The 14,559-nt window shown below is 32.6% G+C and overlaps 1 protein-coding gene across 3 annotated transcripts in view; it reads left to right on the top strand.

Annotated features, from left to right (window-relative positions):
• Window positions 1-14,559, top strand: part of LOC130902757 (cell surface glycoprotein 1-like) — a 168,481-nt gene that overhangs the window by 33,576 nt on the left and 120,346 nt on the right. The window contains exon 1 of one of the 3 annotated variants that reach the window (XM_057815032.1): window positions 13,758-14,039. The exons of the other annotated variants lie outside the window; for them this stretch is intronic. The gene's annotated coding sequence lies outside the window, so the exon portion shown is untranslated. Of the gene's footprint in view, window positions 1-13,757; window positions 14,040-14,559 lie in introns of those variants that run through there. 3 annotated transcript variants of the gene reach the window in all.

Here is a 14,559-nt window from a genome sequence, read left to right as displayed (position 1 = left end):
TTGTTTTAAAATTAAACCTAAAATGGGTTGTAGAACCCAAATTCTTACTACATTTTTGAATTTTTCCCTCTCTGTACCTTTCCTCATGGTGCTACTACTATCCCATGGGAACATTAACAACAAGAGATTTGGATCTCATCACATTTGCCCATATGCAACAGAAAATCGGCTCTACTGAAAAATGTTTTGTTTTGGATACGACCGATTTCTATTATGAATGTTAATGAAAACAAAAAAAAAGATTTTTTTGTTAACTTGGCGCAATATAAAAACAACGTATCTCGTTTATCAAACATGTCATTAAATAACTAAATCGCTTGTCAAATTTAACTTCACTGTGTAATAAAATTGCCTCGGCAAACGTACCTAACCATTAAAACATTGTCATTCATAATAGTTTAAACATGTTAATTAAGTTGGATTATTCTTGAAAATATATATAAGTTGACCTTGGTGTCGTTGACACTTGTATGTTGAAAACAAAGAGAAACCGGTATCAATAATTTATCCTGTGTTATATTTAAAAAAATATATCGAATATGATATTTATTACGGTAATAAAGTAAATATACTTTCAAACTAGAACTTTCCAATCTACGCGAACAAGACAAAAATCCTTCCCTTTATTATTATTAATAAAAACTAAGAGGATTTAATAAATTTATATTATTTTACTAAAACGGTTTCAATAATCTTATCATGTAAAACACTACTAAAAAGTAAATTTTACTAGACCAGATTAGAACCCGGGACCTGCAGTTTTAAAGCGCGGAGCATTAACGCTAAGCTAAATTGAATGTATTTGTCATATATCTGTTTCTTAGCGTATCATGGTTTTTTGGAAACAATTTTTAAATTGAAGTACCTTTTGAAGCAATACAAATTTGACTCAAACCTTTCAAAATTTTTGTTTGCTTAAATTTCTCAGTGTTTTAATATATTATGTTAAAATTATGTTGAAAAACCAACTAAAAATGAAGATGGTGCTTCATCACCAAATGTCGAATAAATTTTATCAGCGAACTGCTGTTGGTTTAATCCACGTCAAGTCATAGAAGATCATCTCACGGAAATGTTCGCGATTAAATTCAATTTTTCACCAAGATGCATGTTTTAAGTATCTGTTAACACAACTCAATACGTTCTGAGTACGTTCACCATTAAAAATGTCAAACTTTATGTTGGCAGTGTTAGATTTGACATATTTACATCTGTGTTGCCATATTTCAAAATTTAATTTAATAATGCCGCAAATGATAATGAGGATGATGTATTTGTCTAGAGGTGTTTTCTAAAAATGAACTCAATGGTTTGATACCTGTTCTCAATTTATCAAATAAGGTTCAACTGTTAGCCTCAAAATTGAAATAAAAATGTTATCGACACCAACCACTACATACAGAACGCGAAAAGTGAATTATTACCATTTGTGACCATGAAGAACTAATAAAGTGTATTAATTAAATTAGGAAACTGCTTTTGGATGTAGGTTTAACAGACTACAAACTAACTGAGCGGCGTTTTTTATTGACAGTTTTATAAGCATTGAAATTCGCATCGTGTTCAATTGCCCATGTGATAAAACTTTAAGAAGATTACGAAAATGTCTAATAAATTTTAGAAAAAATTCTTTGCTTTGGTCATAAATTTCTGATCTGTGTAGATTTAAAAATGGTTAATTTTCCACTTCTACAAGTAGACACACGAAAAACCCTTGGTACCTTTGTATGTGTATCAGTAGAGCAAAGCATCTTCATTGGGAAAAAGGGATTTATACAGTAAAAAATTCTCCAGCTATTATTAAAGCCAATGTAATGAGGGAGCCGAGACGAAATCATACTTCCACCATTAAATATTGAGTTAGGAATGATAAAACGTTATATAAAGGAGGTTATAATTTGGTATGGGAAAGTTGGAACGTGTATAGAAAAAAAATTGTTCTCAACTCGTGCTTGAAATAACTATTTTTGTTCACATTTCGTAATAAGGGTAATAAACATTTCATTTATGTTTCGAGTCCCATTACATGCGAATTTTGGAAAAAACATGTTTATGTCCAAAGTAGGGTCCACCATTTGAAAAAAAAAATAATTCTTTGGAACCCTTAAAAACTAAAAGTAGTAGTTTTGAAACTCCGTATAAGCCTTTTTAAGGCATTAATTAAAGCTAAGTAGAAAGCGATCGAATCAATCTGGGGAATTACTTAAGGGTGTTATGCATGTTTTGTGCTCCCATATACGCCTCTGCACAGTGGCGGGACACCTTGTATATCTCAATTGATTGAACCTTGTTATTTCTGGATTATCTTGAGGTTTAGATAAAGCAAAAAACTGGAGATATAAATAGTATGCCTGAAGCAAATATTTAGATTGCATTGAAAAAAAAGTAACAAACATGTATTACGTATTATAATAAATTATATATTTATCAAGAAAAAAATGACCTTTTGTATATTTACTAACTATATATATATATACTGCGTGTTTAATTGATCGCGGCATACTATCCTTTCTAGTGGGCACTTTCATTTTAAATTATCAGAACTCGCAGCACGCAAAGCTCTGGCGTTTGATGTCGCAGAATTATTATTTTTATAGCAATTAAAACGTTGCGCATCAATTATTTGATTATTATTTATACTTAATATATATTGTTATCTAATTACTTTATATAATTGTAAATAAACTGACTATGATTGATGATATTTTTCAGTAGAAAATAATTTATTTGAAGTTAGAACTTGAAATGATTAGCTATTGGTATCGTGTGCGTAAATAATCCTTCTATTTGAATATCTCGTCATATGGTTTGTCCAAAGACTCCAGCAGATGACTTTATTAGAAATAAAGCCATAAAAAAGTCTTTTATTGTTAATTGTTTTATGTACATACATAACTGACGATACATATTTTGAGATACAAAAAAACTACAAATCTTTTTATGAATATGATTCAATTATTGTTCACCACCTACATTAATACACTTTTGTACCCGAAGCTTCCTCAACTTAGGACATTGTACCACCAAATAAACGAAACATGACATTTAGCAGTTGTTTAGTTCAGGGATCAATGTCTCCAAATGAGGACAACGATGTTATTGCCGTGTACTTACGAATTAGAAGAAAGTCGGAATGATATTGTGCATCCTTTTAGGGAAAGAAAACAAAGAAAATATACTGAAGGGAAAAATTGTAATGTAAACACACGGTGTATGTAATTTATTTATGTACTATCACTAAACTATACACTAACACGTATTACAAAACACTTATCTAATTCTTAACATACTAATTTATTTAAATACACATTACTTTTTATTATTCCGATATATTCAATACGCCATCGGATTATTTACTTACTCTACGGCTGCTTGAGACTAATTTTATATCACTATCCTCACATTCTAGAATCTTCTCTTCCAGAAATATCTAATTTATCGTAAACAAAAAAAAGGGCCTTCTCAGAATCGTTTCTGTATAAGAAATCACAAAAGACGTAAACAGACTTGCCGCTTTATGAAGATTTTCTGGAAATTTCACCCGGCAGATCTGGAAAACAGATTCTATTGTATAGAACAGAACCGGCTTCATGGTCTATATCAGCGAACAATATAAATTACTTATAATTGGTAATTTACTTTACACTATTCACTAAACCAATTCACTAGTTTAGGAATATGAATAGCATCTATATAGTAATACTGAGTTTGGCTGCCTTCTGGGCATCTCTTATGTTGAAGTACAATCGATAATAATCTTTTCTTAGACACACCAATGCCTTCGCTAAAATTTGTATCTCGCTCAAGTAATATTTTCCATTTGAATCTTGCGTGAGTCCTTGGTCTAACGTTGATCATTGGGTTAATTATTGGCCTCTGGTATATGGTCAAGACGATGGGTATTACGTAAAATACTCTATGTCCAAGATGCAGCGTTCGAGTAGACATCCTGGTATCCATAATCTGAACTCTAATCTATGAATAATCGCTGAATTGATTAGCGCCGGGCTCAATTAGAACCCAATTTTATCTTTTGCATATTTTATTATTAATTTATTTTACCATAGTTCTGAAAAGATACTTTTTTCCAAAAAATATTAGATGTACTTGTGGAATTTAATACTATTACGTGTCTGTATAAAAAAATTCTCTTCAAATATTCTCATAAATCGCCAAGATCTTGACATAGTACATATTATTATGCTTGATGTTTTCATAACCGTTCAGATAACTTGAGAACCAAAGATGTATTTTCAATGTAAACATGATTTGAAAGATAAAAAAAACCGAATTCGACACCGATAATGTTTTCTTTAAAAATATTTGTAACGTTTAGAAAGAATGTTAGCATATTGAATTTAGAAAGAAGGCAAAAAGATAACGATAAATTTGTATTTATAGAAAAGTCACGTCAATAGAAGGAAGTATATTATTTACTTCCTTTATATAGAAATTTACGTTATTATGCAGTTGGTAGTACGTACCATTTGAGCTGATCACTTCGTTTGTATTAATTCAACTAGTGAAAGTTAAGACCTTAAAAAATCATTAATATTATCTTCCAGGTAGAAAATTTACTTTCTACGGCTTGTCCCCTATTTTCTTTTGTATGCGTTTTTATACCGTAGTCGAAAAAGATCATTTTGGAAATCAGCAACTAGTATTTGACTTAATTTTGATAAAGATCCACGTAGGTCGAAACATCAATTTTTATTTTCTATCAAAACAGTAGGTCCATTTTTATAATTTATGTTTCAGAGGAATCATCATAAGTTCGCTATCAAATGACGTCTGAACTCCCTTAAGTGCAGTTCAGATCTCCATTTAATAAAAACCCTTTTTAACCTTTCGTCGGGTGCATTTAATCTATAAAATGAGTAGAATATATTTTGGTCTACCAAGTTCCTGTGTTTCACAACAGAGAATAGACCTTCCAGCTATATCTTCCCAATCGCTAGAGACGCAAAACCTACAGAGTTGGCTGAATTCAAGGAATTTGTCGGATTACTCTATCTGGCTGAGGTACTAATAGATCGGTAATCCTTGGAAGAACTGAGAGGTTAGGACGATTATTGAGTGAAACGTTATAAGAAAATAAAATTTCTTCTGACGTGCAATCGATTTGATAATATTAACACCACAAAAACTCAATAATAATTGGCAGTCCACCAAATGGTCCAATATGTAAATATTTAGATGAAATTTTCCCTATTATTTGGATCTGGAAATGACGCAATTAGAAGCCCTGCCATACAAAGTTGATCCAAATATCTCTCAGCTGTTAAATTCCCATAAAAGAAATATAGACCAAGACCGGGGCGCTGGGTGTGTTTTAATAGAATCCAGCGGGGGTTTTCCCAAGCCCAGTAGGGATAATTGTGTAGATTTACTGTACCACTTGAACAAAACGTTTCAAAATACTATTTTATTTGGATAATTTGGATTTTCACCATCGTGAACAAATGGAACTTTGTATGTGTACAGTTTTAATTTTTTCAAAAACTTTGATACAAACGACCGACTAATATTTTATTGCAAGACAACTTCTGGTGCGTTGTCATTTATCGACAGCAAAATACAAAAATTTGCATCGTCGTCTATTTGTAATCTACCGCCATTAAAACTTCTATCCTCTCTTTTTCTGTTAAGGGAACCATAATAAGAAATGTACTTGATGTCTCAGATGAATTGCGTACATTGAGGTTAAGAATCATATTGCGCCTGTCAGAGAAACGTCGTGAATGCTATTCTGACTAGACAATAAATAACAGATATCAAAACAACAATAAAGTTTTGATGAATCAGTATATATTATCATCATATATAATCGGATCCACATATAACACATAGTGATGCGTGGTATAGGTTCATATTTATTTTCTGTATGCCAAGTTTGTCCATTTTTTTATTAAGAGTCATTATTTTTGCTTCTATCCATGCTATGCCTTTTTCTCAAGTATAGTACCAAATACTTTGTTGTATGTCGCTTTAGGTCTTTCTTTTTTTGGTTTTGCCTTTTGTTGCTTCCCATACTGGTCTTGAATCTTCCATTCTTTGTAAACCTTACCAGCTCAACTGTATTTGCACAATGAATTCCATGAGAGTCCATGTTTCACAACTGTGAGTCAGTATTTTAATTCTTGAGACTTTTAATTATCTTCGCTGTCTCTGTTCTTTATCGCCTGTATTTTCTATTTCCGTTCCAAGGTATTTGAGTTTGCTTATCGTTTCAATTCTTTCTCCTATTCTATGTCTATTGTTTGAGTATCATAGCCGCAATATTTTTTCCCGTACCGAACTGCTTTAGTGTATTATTCCAGATGTCAAATTGTTTTTGTAGATCTTGAATTGATTTTGTAGATCTTGGATGTTATCTGCAATGAGAACTATATCATCAGCATATGCTCAGAGCCGTTTTTTCAAGTCTGGGAACAGAAAAAAACCTAGGAGGTAAATCTGGCGGTAGCAATTGAAGTTTTGATTCATTGTCAAATCACTCGATGGAAACATCTTTTCGGGGCTGTTTCTGTTCCATTGCGAGCAAATGCGGCACCTATCTTACGCACAGCTTTCCCATATTAAAATTTTCAGTTAATATGCGATGTATCGCACTTTTTGAAATGCCTACTATGTCGCGTACTTTGAGTTGACGATCATCCTGTACCGCTTTGTGGATTTTCTCCAACATTTTTGGAGTCGTCATGTTATTTGGCCGACCACTGCGATGCTGGTATTTGCCAATCGTACGGCCTCGAATAATCTAGTTCAGCTTTTGTGTTGGTTGTGCTGATGCCATCATCGTAAAAGTGTAATCTTTCGAATTCTATTTCACTAAAACTTGATAAATGAACAGATATCTAACTACTATAACAATCCATATTGCAGAAGAATAGTAGAAAGGAATAAAAATAAATAATGTTTTCCCATTATCTTATTTTCAATCTTATCGAAAGAATATTCGATAAAAAACTTTCAACCTTGATTATGTCCGTTTCGCTACGTGCATTTCCTATGCATTTAATGATTAACATAATTTTTTATGTCAACGAATTACGCAGGTAAAAAAGAAATTACGTCGGAAGTTTAATTATTATTGCTCGTTGGTTGATTCTTTTGTCTAGTTTCGAAATTCAACCTGCATATTTCGCATATTTTCTCGTCGTCGTTGTCGTTGTAATCGGTAGTTGTCGCACAGCACGTTGATGTCGATAGAACTTAATGCATCCGTTACAGTATCCCCTAAACGATAAAGAAGCCACTGTAGAGGTTGGAAATCAATTATTGGAACCGTTATATATTAAATTAATTCAATATAAATTAAGCCATAACATTGATTGCCAAAAAATTTTTCTTGTTAGATCTAAATACAAACATGGCCAGCTATTGCACAAGTTTTTTGGTACACTAAATAAACAACATACAAAAAAATTATTTAAAATATGATTTTTTTTAAAATTATTTATTTCTTATCTCCTCCAAAAACCAACAGGATCCTCGTAATGGCCGGTTCCATTACTTTGATATCTTAGTGGAAACATTTCATTTTGTTCGTTGTTGACAGCCGCCAAATTCGGGGAAAAAATGAAAAATATCGTAGTTTGCATCCAAATAGGTATCCAAAACGACGAAAAATTAATATCTTTCCGATTCTGGGTCCAATAAAAATACTCTTCTTTAAGTTGCCTTCACTTACCTGGGGAAAGACTTGTTTTGGATATTCAAATTCTTTACCCTCTTTATTCATGGCTTTCTCCTAGTATAAATTGAATGTGAAATACAGTCCAAAGGTTTTCATTCACTGCACAACGCCGCACAAGGAAAATGCTTGATGTCAAGTTCCTGTATTAAATTATCGAAATTAGCACAGACACATAACGAATTTTCCATATTGTAAATAGTGAAAAACTTTTTGCTAAATTCTATACTTTTCGGTTCTTTGGCAAGCAAGTTCCATTCCTTAAGACGGGCATCAAGATATTCTGGCTGTTGCCCAGAAGCCCAAATTACGTACTTAATTTTTTTAACCATCAAATGTGGCTTGTCGCAACTGGAACCAGGCGGTAACTCACAGTTAAAAGACATCTCCAATAGGAAGCAATTAAGACTAAAACAACTTTATTGGCTAATTGGAAAGAAATCACAACTCGAGAACAAATTACTTATATATCAAGTTATCCTTAAACCAATTTGGTCTTATGTATACAACTCAGGGTCATCGCTAATACAAGATGCTACGCATAATAGCGGCTATTGTACGTAAAATCAGTGAAATTCTCAAAGACCTAACAGTTCCGCTTGTTAGGGACATTATTAACAAGTTCTATGAATCATATAGTGCAAGAGTGACAACACATCTAAATAAATTATTAACAAACCTTGTGTTTTTGTAGAAGAGAGTGTTTACAGGATTACTCCCTACAAGTCAGTTGGTGAACCTTTAATCATTAAAAGCACTTATTGCCACTGTAAAAAAATTCAAACTAAAATATGTTGAAATGGTTAGAAACGATTTACCTAAATATTTATTTTAGAAAAACATTGGAAATGGATGGTGAACTATAGCCTCATACATACATAAATGTCCAAACTTCAAATTACTACTAAATTAATAGTGGCTCCGGTCCTCCGTTTCTAATTAACTCATAAACTCTTGAAGACGGACTGTCAACCAAATTGATTGATAAATCGGGCTCTAAATTAGAAGAGATATTTTCTATTGCATTTTTGACCTTATTTATATTCGGGCAACACGAGGGTCACCTCAATAATATAATCTACGAGGGTTGCCACTTAAGTTTCGAATGGACAAATAAAAACAAATATTCATAATTGGATATGACCGTTTCTTCAGGTATAGAAAAACAAGGACTATAAAGCAGATGACCCTTCATCAAATCGATGTTTTGACTGTTCAAAAACGCGTTTGTTTGAACTTATGTGTGAGAGCTCGCATTGTCAAGGTGAAGAATGATTCGTCTTCTGCGATTGGTTTTCGTGATTGCTTCGAAGCTTCGAACACTTCTGGTGTACCATTTAGAATTAACCGTTCTACGATGCTTTAATGTATACGGTGGCCAGTTATTCCAAAAAAACAGGCTTAATATGCCTAGATCCATGGTTCATTTAAAGCACCGCGATTGAATTTTTTCAGCATTTTTTTGCAACAATCGACACGAGCTTTTGCTTAAGCGATTTTCAAATTATGCGGTATCCAACGCGAACAAAACTTTTCGACGGCCAGTTTTGTACGACCATCACGAAATTTATTCTGTGACGAAGAACAACCATGATTGAACTCGGCAAACCAGCGAAACGCGGTTGCTCGACGTGGGGCTTTATCACCAAAAGTCGAAGTAAGTTGATCGACACACTACTGTTGGTTTAATCCACGTCAAAAGTCATAGAAAATCATCATCATCAATTCCCTTTTTTTTGCCAAAATGAATGTTTCAAGTAACCGTAAACAACTCAAAAAACTTTCTGAGTACATTCACCATTAAAAATGTCAAAATTTATGATGGCAATATCAAATTTGACATATTCACATCACTGTTGCCATTTATCAAAACTTGAGTAGCGACCCTCGTACTGACGTGCGTTATCCTATCAGAATATCCATTATTTACCGTCATTATTATTCAAAATGGAATTAGAATGATTTTCAAATACGTCGAGGTATTTTCTCGGTAGGTATTTCTTTTTATTATGAAATATTATCTAGAAGCTGTTGAAAGAAAATATTTGAAGACTACAGGCGAAACTTGATTTCCATATTCTGGTTTGCAAACAGCAACCTGGCGCTGTTATTAATTTTTGATGCAGGATGTGCTCATTTTTATTATTTATTCTAAACCTCCATAGCGAAACATCAACACCATAGGTTTGTTCTTGGTAGCTGCACTGGCAGAGCTAGTTCAGGAAGTCTACATTACATCATTTTTTATATCTGATAGAACTAATTCTATACACTCATGAACTGGTCTGCACTGATCCAGTTCAGTACAGTCCTAGTGCAGCAAACAAGAACAAATCTCATATTTCGCAGATATATTTCCACAATTTTTAAATTATTGTTACTGCAGGAACGATTCCTCTTTCAGATCTTGCAGAAATTTTCTTTTTGCAGTTTCAACCACACTGAACGTCTCGAATAATTCGATAAAAGTTTTCATTTTAATTCTCTCAATTAACATAATGCAATAAACTATTTTTTCCTTGTTCTCTTATATGCAACCATGACTCGTTACCTACATTAGTACAAATATTGAAATGGAATGGTTATATCACGTTTTATATTGAAACTCGTCTATTCATTTCATATAATTATCTTCCAAGTAGTAATATAAATTTTTATTCTTCATTACAAATCAACGTGATAGTAGTATCCCTTTGGAGATTCCAAGAGTACTCCAAGCATTGCTGGTTCCCATCTACCCTGATAACGGTTCTCAAACTCGGCTATTTCTTGATGAAACCTCTCATCGTTTTCATCACATGAATTTTCAGCGACATTCGGCAACCGAAAAAATTTTTACGTGAAATCCGCTTATTTATAATTTATAATATAAAGATTTTTTTGTGGTGTTGACAAACGCCAACTATCCGTTTTTTTAATAGAACATAGGATTCACAAAAAAGCAGGTTCTGGCTAATATTCTTATTCTAGGACCGATGACAATGTTTTTTGCCCATTTAATATTGGAAATTTTATTCTAAGAAACCAAAATTCAGTTTGCGAACTGTACTTTTACAAAAATCTTCACCAAAACAAATTTGATGTATGACGGCGATAAAATTATTTTTTGTGATGGTACTGATGGTTCGTTTCTAACATTTTATGAGCAAGTACAAAACCGACTAGTTTTATATTATAAATTGAAGGGGTGAAACATATTGGAGTCAATACTTTTCAAGCTGCGCATACATTCCACTTGTATTTTCGACAATTATTGTTTCCCAAAATTTCTATTAGAATAACATAAGTTTCTTTTTAGTGAGCCCCATATGCTACAAGCTATCATGGAAGTATATTATCCTTATCGAGTACAACTTCAATCCAATTTCGTTTTGATCCGTCAATGAAAAATCTAAATTCTCTTGATATCACTTAATGTTGACATCAACTAATATTATTTTAGAACCCTCTACATCTTCGTTTCAATAAAATGTCGCTAAAAGACATATGGCGTTTTCGATTGTTGTTGTAATTTCAAATCTAGTTTTCATTGAATTCCATTCCTAATCTCAAGTACAATATTAAAAATTTTGATTGGTCGAATTTAACACCAAACCTTCATAATTCCACCAGAGATACAACAAAACTATCCACTCGAATTAACCTTTTTTTCGACGGGCTCTGCTGATGGTCCATTGTGTATTTTTCAGAGCAATTCGTTCATTGAAAAGATTATTTTACTTAAAGATTTTTAATGGCGATGTATGGTATCTTTAGAAGGTCCAAGGGAGTCCCATATATTTTCCTTGCTGCCTCGACTGCTTTGAATTTTTGTTTCCAATACACGAATTTCATGTTTATCGCTCTCCATACTATTTATTATAAAAACGTACTCCATCGTTAATAAACAAAAATAGAAGGATTGAAAGAAAGTAAATCAATCTTTAGTCACCACTCTGGACTTATTGTTTTCGAAAGGAGCAAAAAACAGGTATTAGTCAAAACATGAGGTCTCGTTGTATTCATTAAATTGCACAGAGGACGAAAACTCTATCCACATTCTCCCGAACTATGAGAGTCTACGAAGCTCCAGAGCACTACATCTGAAGTTGTATGAAAAAGAAGAGAAAGATCTCTGGTAGCTACAACTATCCCACATTATGAACTTTCTGAGAGAGTGGACCGTAAACACTGGGGTCCCCAGTATCGCAGCAAGAAAGAGGCAAACAATAGATCTCCCCAATATTTATATACACTTCTAGGTAACCATCCAACTAAGCTATTGCGAATTTTCATATTGTAAACTAAACATTTATTGAGAGAAAAAGAAGGAACAAAACATCATTTGTCTCGTGACAACTGAATCATACTTTCAAATCACGTAAAAATTTCAAAGTCGAGTTATTCTGATAAACAAAACAATTCAGTGACACAACTGAAAGTATTTTTTATAAACCTTTATGTATTACCATTTGAATATATTCTAAACCGGTAAAGAAACCCGACGTAGTACGGGTCAAAATATATTGCGCATTTTTATGAAATCAAGTTTTTATATCTTAAATACCATCCTGTGAAAAAATCTGTATGAATGTGGAAAAACTATTCATGAAATTGAAATATGTATTAACATATAGCTTCAAATGGCCTTTGATATGTTTAATAATCTACAGTTATCAGATTTTGGAAACAAACCATGTTTGACCTGTCAATAATTTGAAACTTCTTCTTCTTCTTCTTCCTCTTTCAATAGGAACAGGTCCTGTTCAATCCTATACGTTTGGCCCTCTTCCTGGATCTTACTTAGAAGCTGAACTCCAGATCTCGTACCACCTCTTTGGTGGTCTGCCTACAGGTCTGCGTGTGTGAGTTTTAGCCCACTTTGCCCATCTGTCTTCTGTCATTCTTTCTACGTGAAAGTTGAAACTCAATGTTTGTTTTCTATTGACGGTTGCATTAAAAGATTATTACCACCTCAGTTTTCTAACTATTGAAGGGAAGAAAACATGTAGTTTTTACACTGTGACGGTTCGTGACAATTACTTTCCTCTTTTTCAAAATGCCGCGTGGAACTCACTTACGGAAATTGAGTAACAAAGAATTATGGCCTTGTGAAGAACTCGATTGATCCAGAGACAATTAATTGCTCATGAGCTAAACAGCTCGTATGGAGTGGTCATATTGTGTGTATTGATAAGTGCTGACATCTTCAGTTTATCAAGCCTCGTATGTATAGTTATATATACTACTTCTGCTACGAAGAGAACATTCAAGTGAATTTTTAATAACATTCCTATGATTCCAACTGAAGCATTATATTGATTAGATCATTGAGATCGACATTTTTTTGTCCGTGTCTATCCACTATGGTAATTTTGATCTTTCATAAATTGACGATATACCAGTGTAAATTTTCACACAATTATACATTGCTTATTAAAATCGAAATCTATCAGTATCAAAACAAGAGCGGGAAAGTATTTCAAAATATGCTCGAAATAATGAAATTATCCCTGCACGTGGTACGATCAAATGGCCTTTCAAATCAATAGATTTACCTCCAAAAGTTTTTTCTTTTGGAATTATTCAAAGTAGAATGTTAATATGACTTCAAAATAATTTTAAAGAAAATAGTATATGGTATTCTTTAATGGAGATACGTTATTTGGACTCTTTTTTTGTTTAAACTTTATTCAAGTACTATTTTTAATAATCTACCTCATATTTGAGTGAAAATAATTAGAAATTATACGTAAATTCATATACTTCTTAACAAAATTAATTTTTTTACTTTAATAAATCATTTTTGTGGACTCACGTACACTGTCCCACTCTTGTTTTGATACTGATTGATTTATATTTTAATAAGTAGGGTTCTAAACTATTGAGAATCCAGTGAAATAGTCAACTTCATTATAATTTATATTTCAGTGGAATTTACTCTTAATGTTATATAAAATTAATAAAAACAAATCCCATCTCTATGCCAATAATGTAATCGTTCCTCGTTTTCTGACATAGTTCTTCCCCCATTTTTCGTTTTCGGCGTTGTTTAGGCCCTCCCGCCTCGATTCTTCGGTCGCTAACCGACTACTACTACTACTACACGCACACGAGACCCAGAGATCCGGCATTCATTTGTTCGGAAAATCGTGCGGCGGTTTTATATGTTCGTGTCGAGTGCTTCTTTCCACCAAAAGTAGTTATACAGTTTGTTTCTTTATCTTTCGAACAGTACTGAAGATTTTTTTTTGATATTAGAGTTTCGAAAATGTTTTTTCGTTTCAACTAAACAATAAGTGATTGTTCTAAATTTTTTTTGGATATTATTATATTTTAAAGTGGATATATTTTATATATTATAGTAAGTATTTATAATTATATTCACGTTTTTTTTTTCATTCATTTACATTTATAGAGAATGTTATTTTTGAATCGGTCGAAAAGCGAGAAAAAAAAATGCTGTAACGTGTCATTTTAACGCAATTACAAAATTATTTTATCAAAATATGTCAATTCGTTTCTCCGATAAACTGTCACACTTTTATTTCTTGATATTCATTCCGGAAAATCCGTTTCGGGTCTAATTAAAAAGAGTGTAGTATTATTATTAGTGATATAGAGAATAATAGTGAAGAAAGTTTAAATTGCACAACAAAAGATGTTGTTGATTTGGCAACTGCAGCGACTATGAATCTTCTCCCTGAGAAATCCAGGGAGCAGTATTTAAAGGAATATAATTCTTTTGTGGATTTCGCAGTGAAACAAGAACAACTAGTTCGACTTCAAGCAACATTGTAATCGATCCTACCAACAATCCAATATATACTAATACAACTATAGACAATTTTATTTCTTTGAACTCGTTAATTGTTGCCATCTCA

This window comes from Diorhabda carinulata, chromosome X (assembly GCF_026250575.1).
Source record: "Diorhabda carinulata isolate Delta chromosome X, icDioCari1.1, whole genome shotgun sequence".
Classification (NCBI taxonomy): domain Eukaryota; kingdom Metazoa; phylum Arthropoda; class Insecta; order Coleoptera; family Chrysomelidae; genus Diorhabda; species Diorhabda carinulata.
Note: the sequence above shows the minus strand (reverse complement) of the source record. Positions and strands in the feature narration are given on the sequence as shown.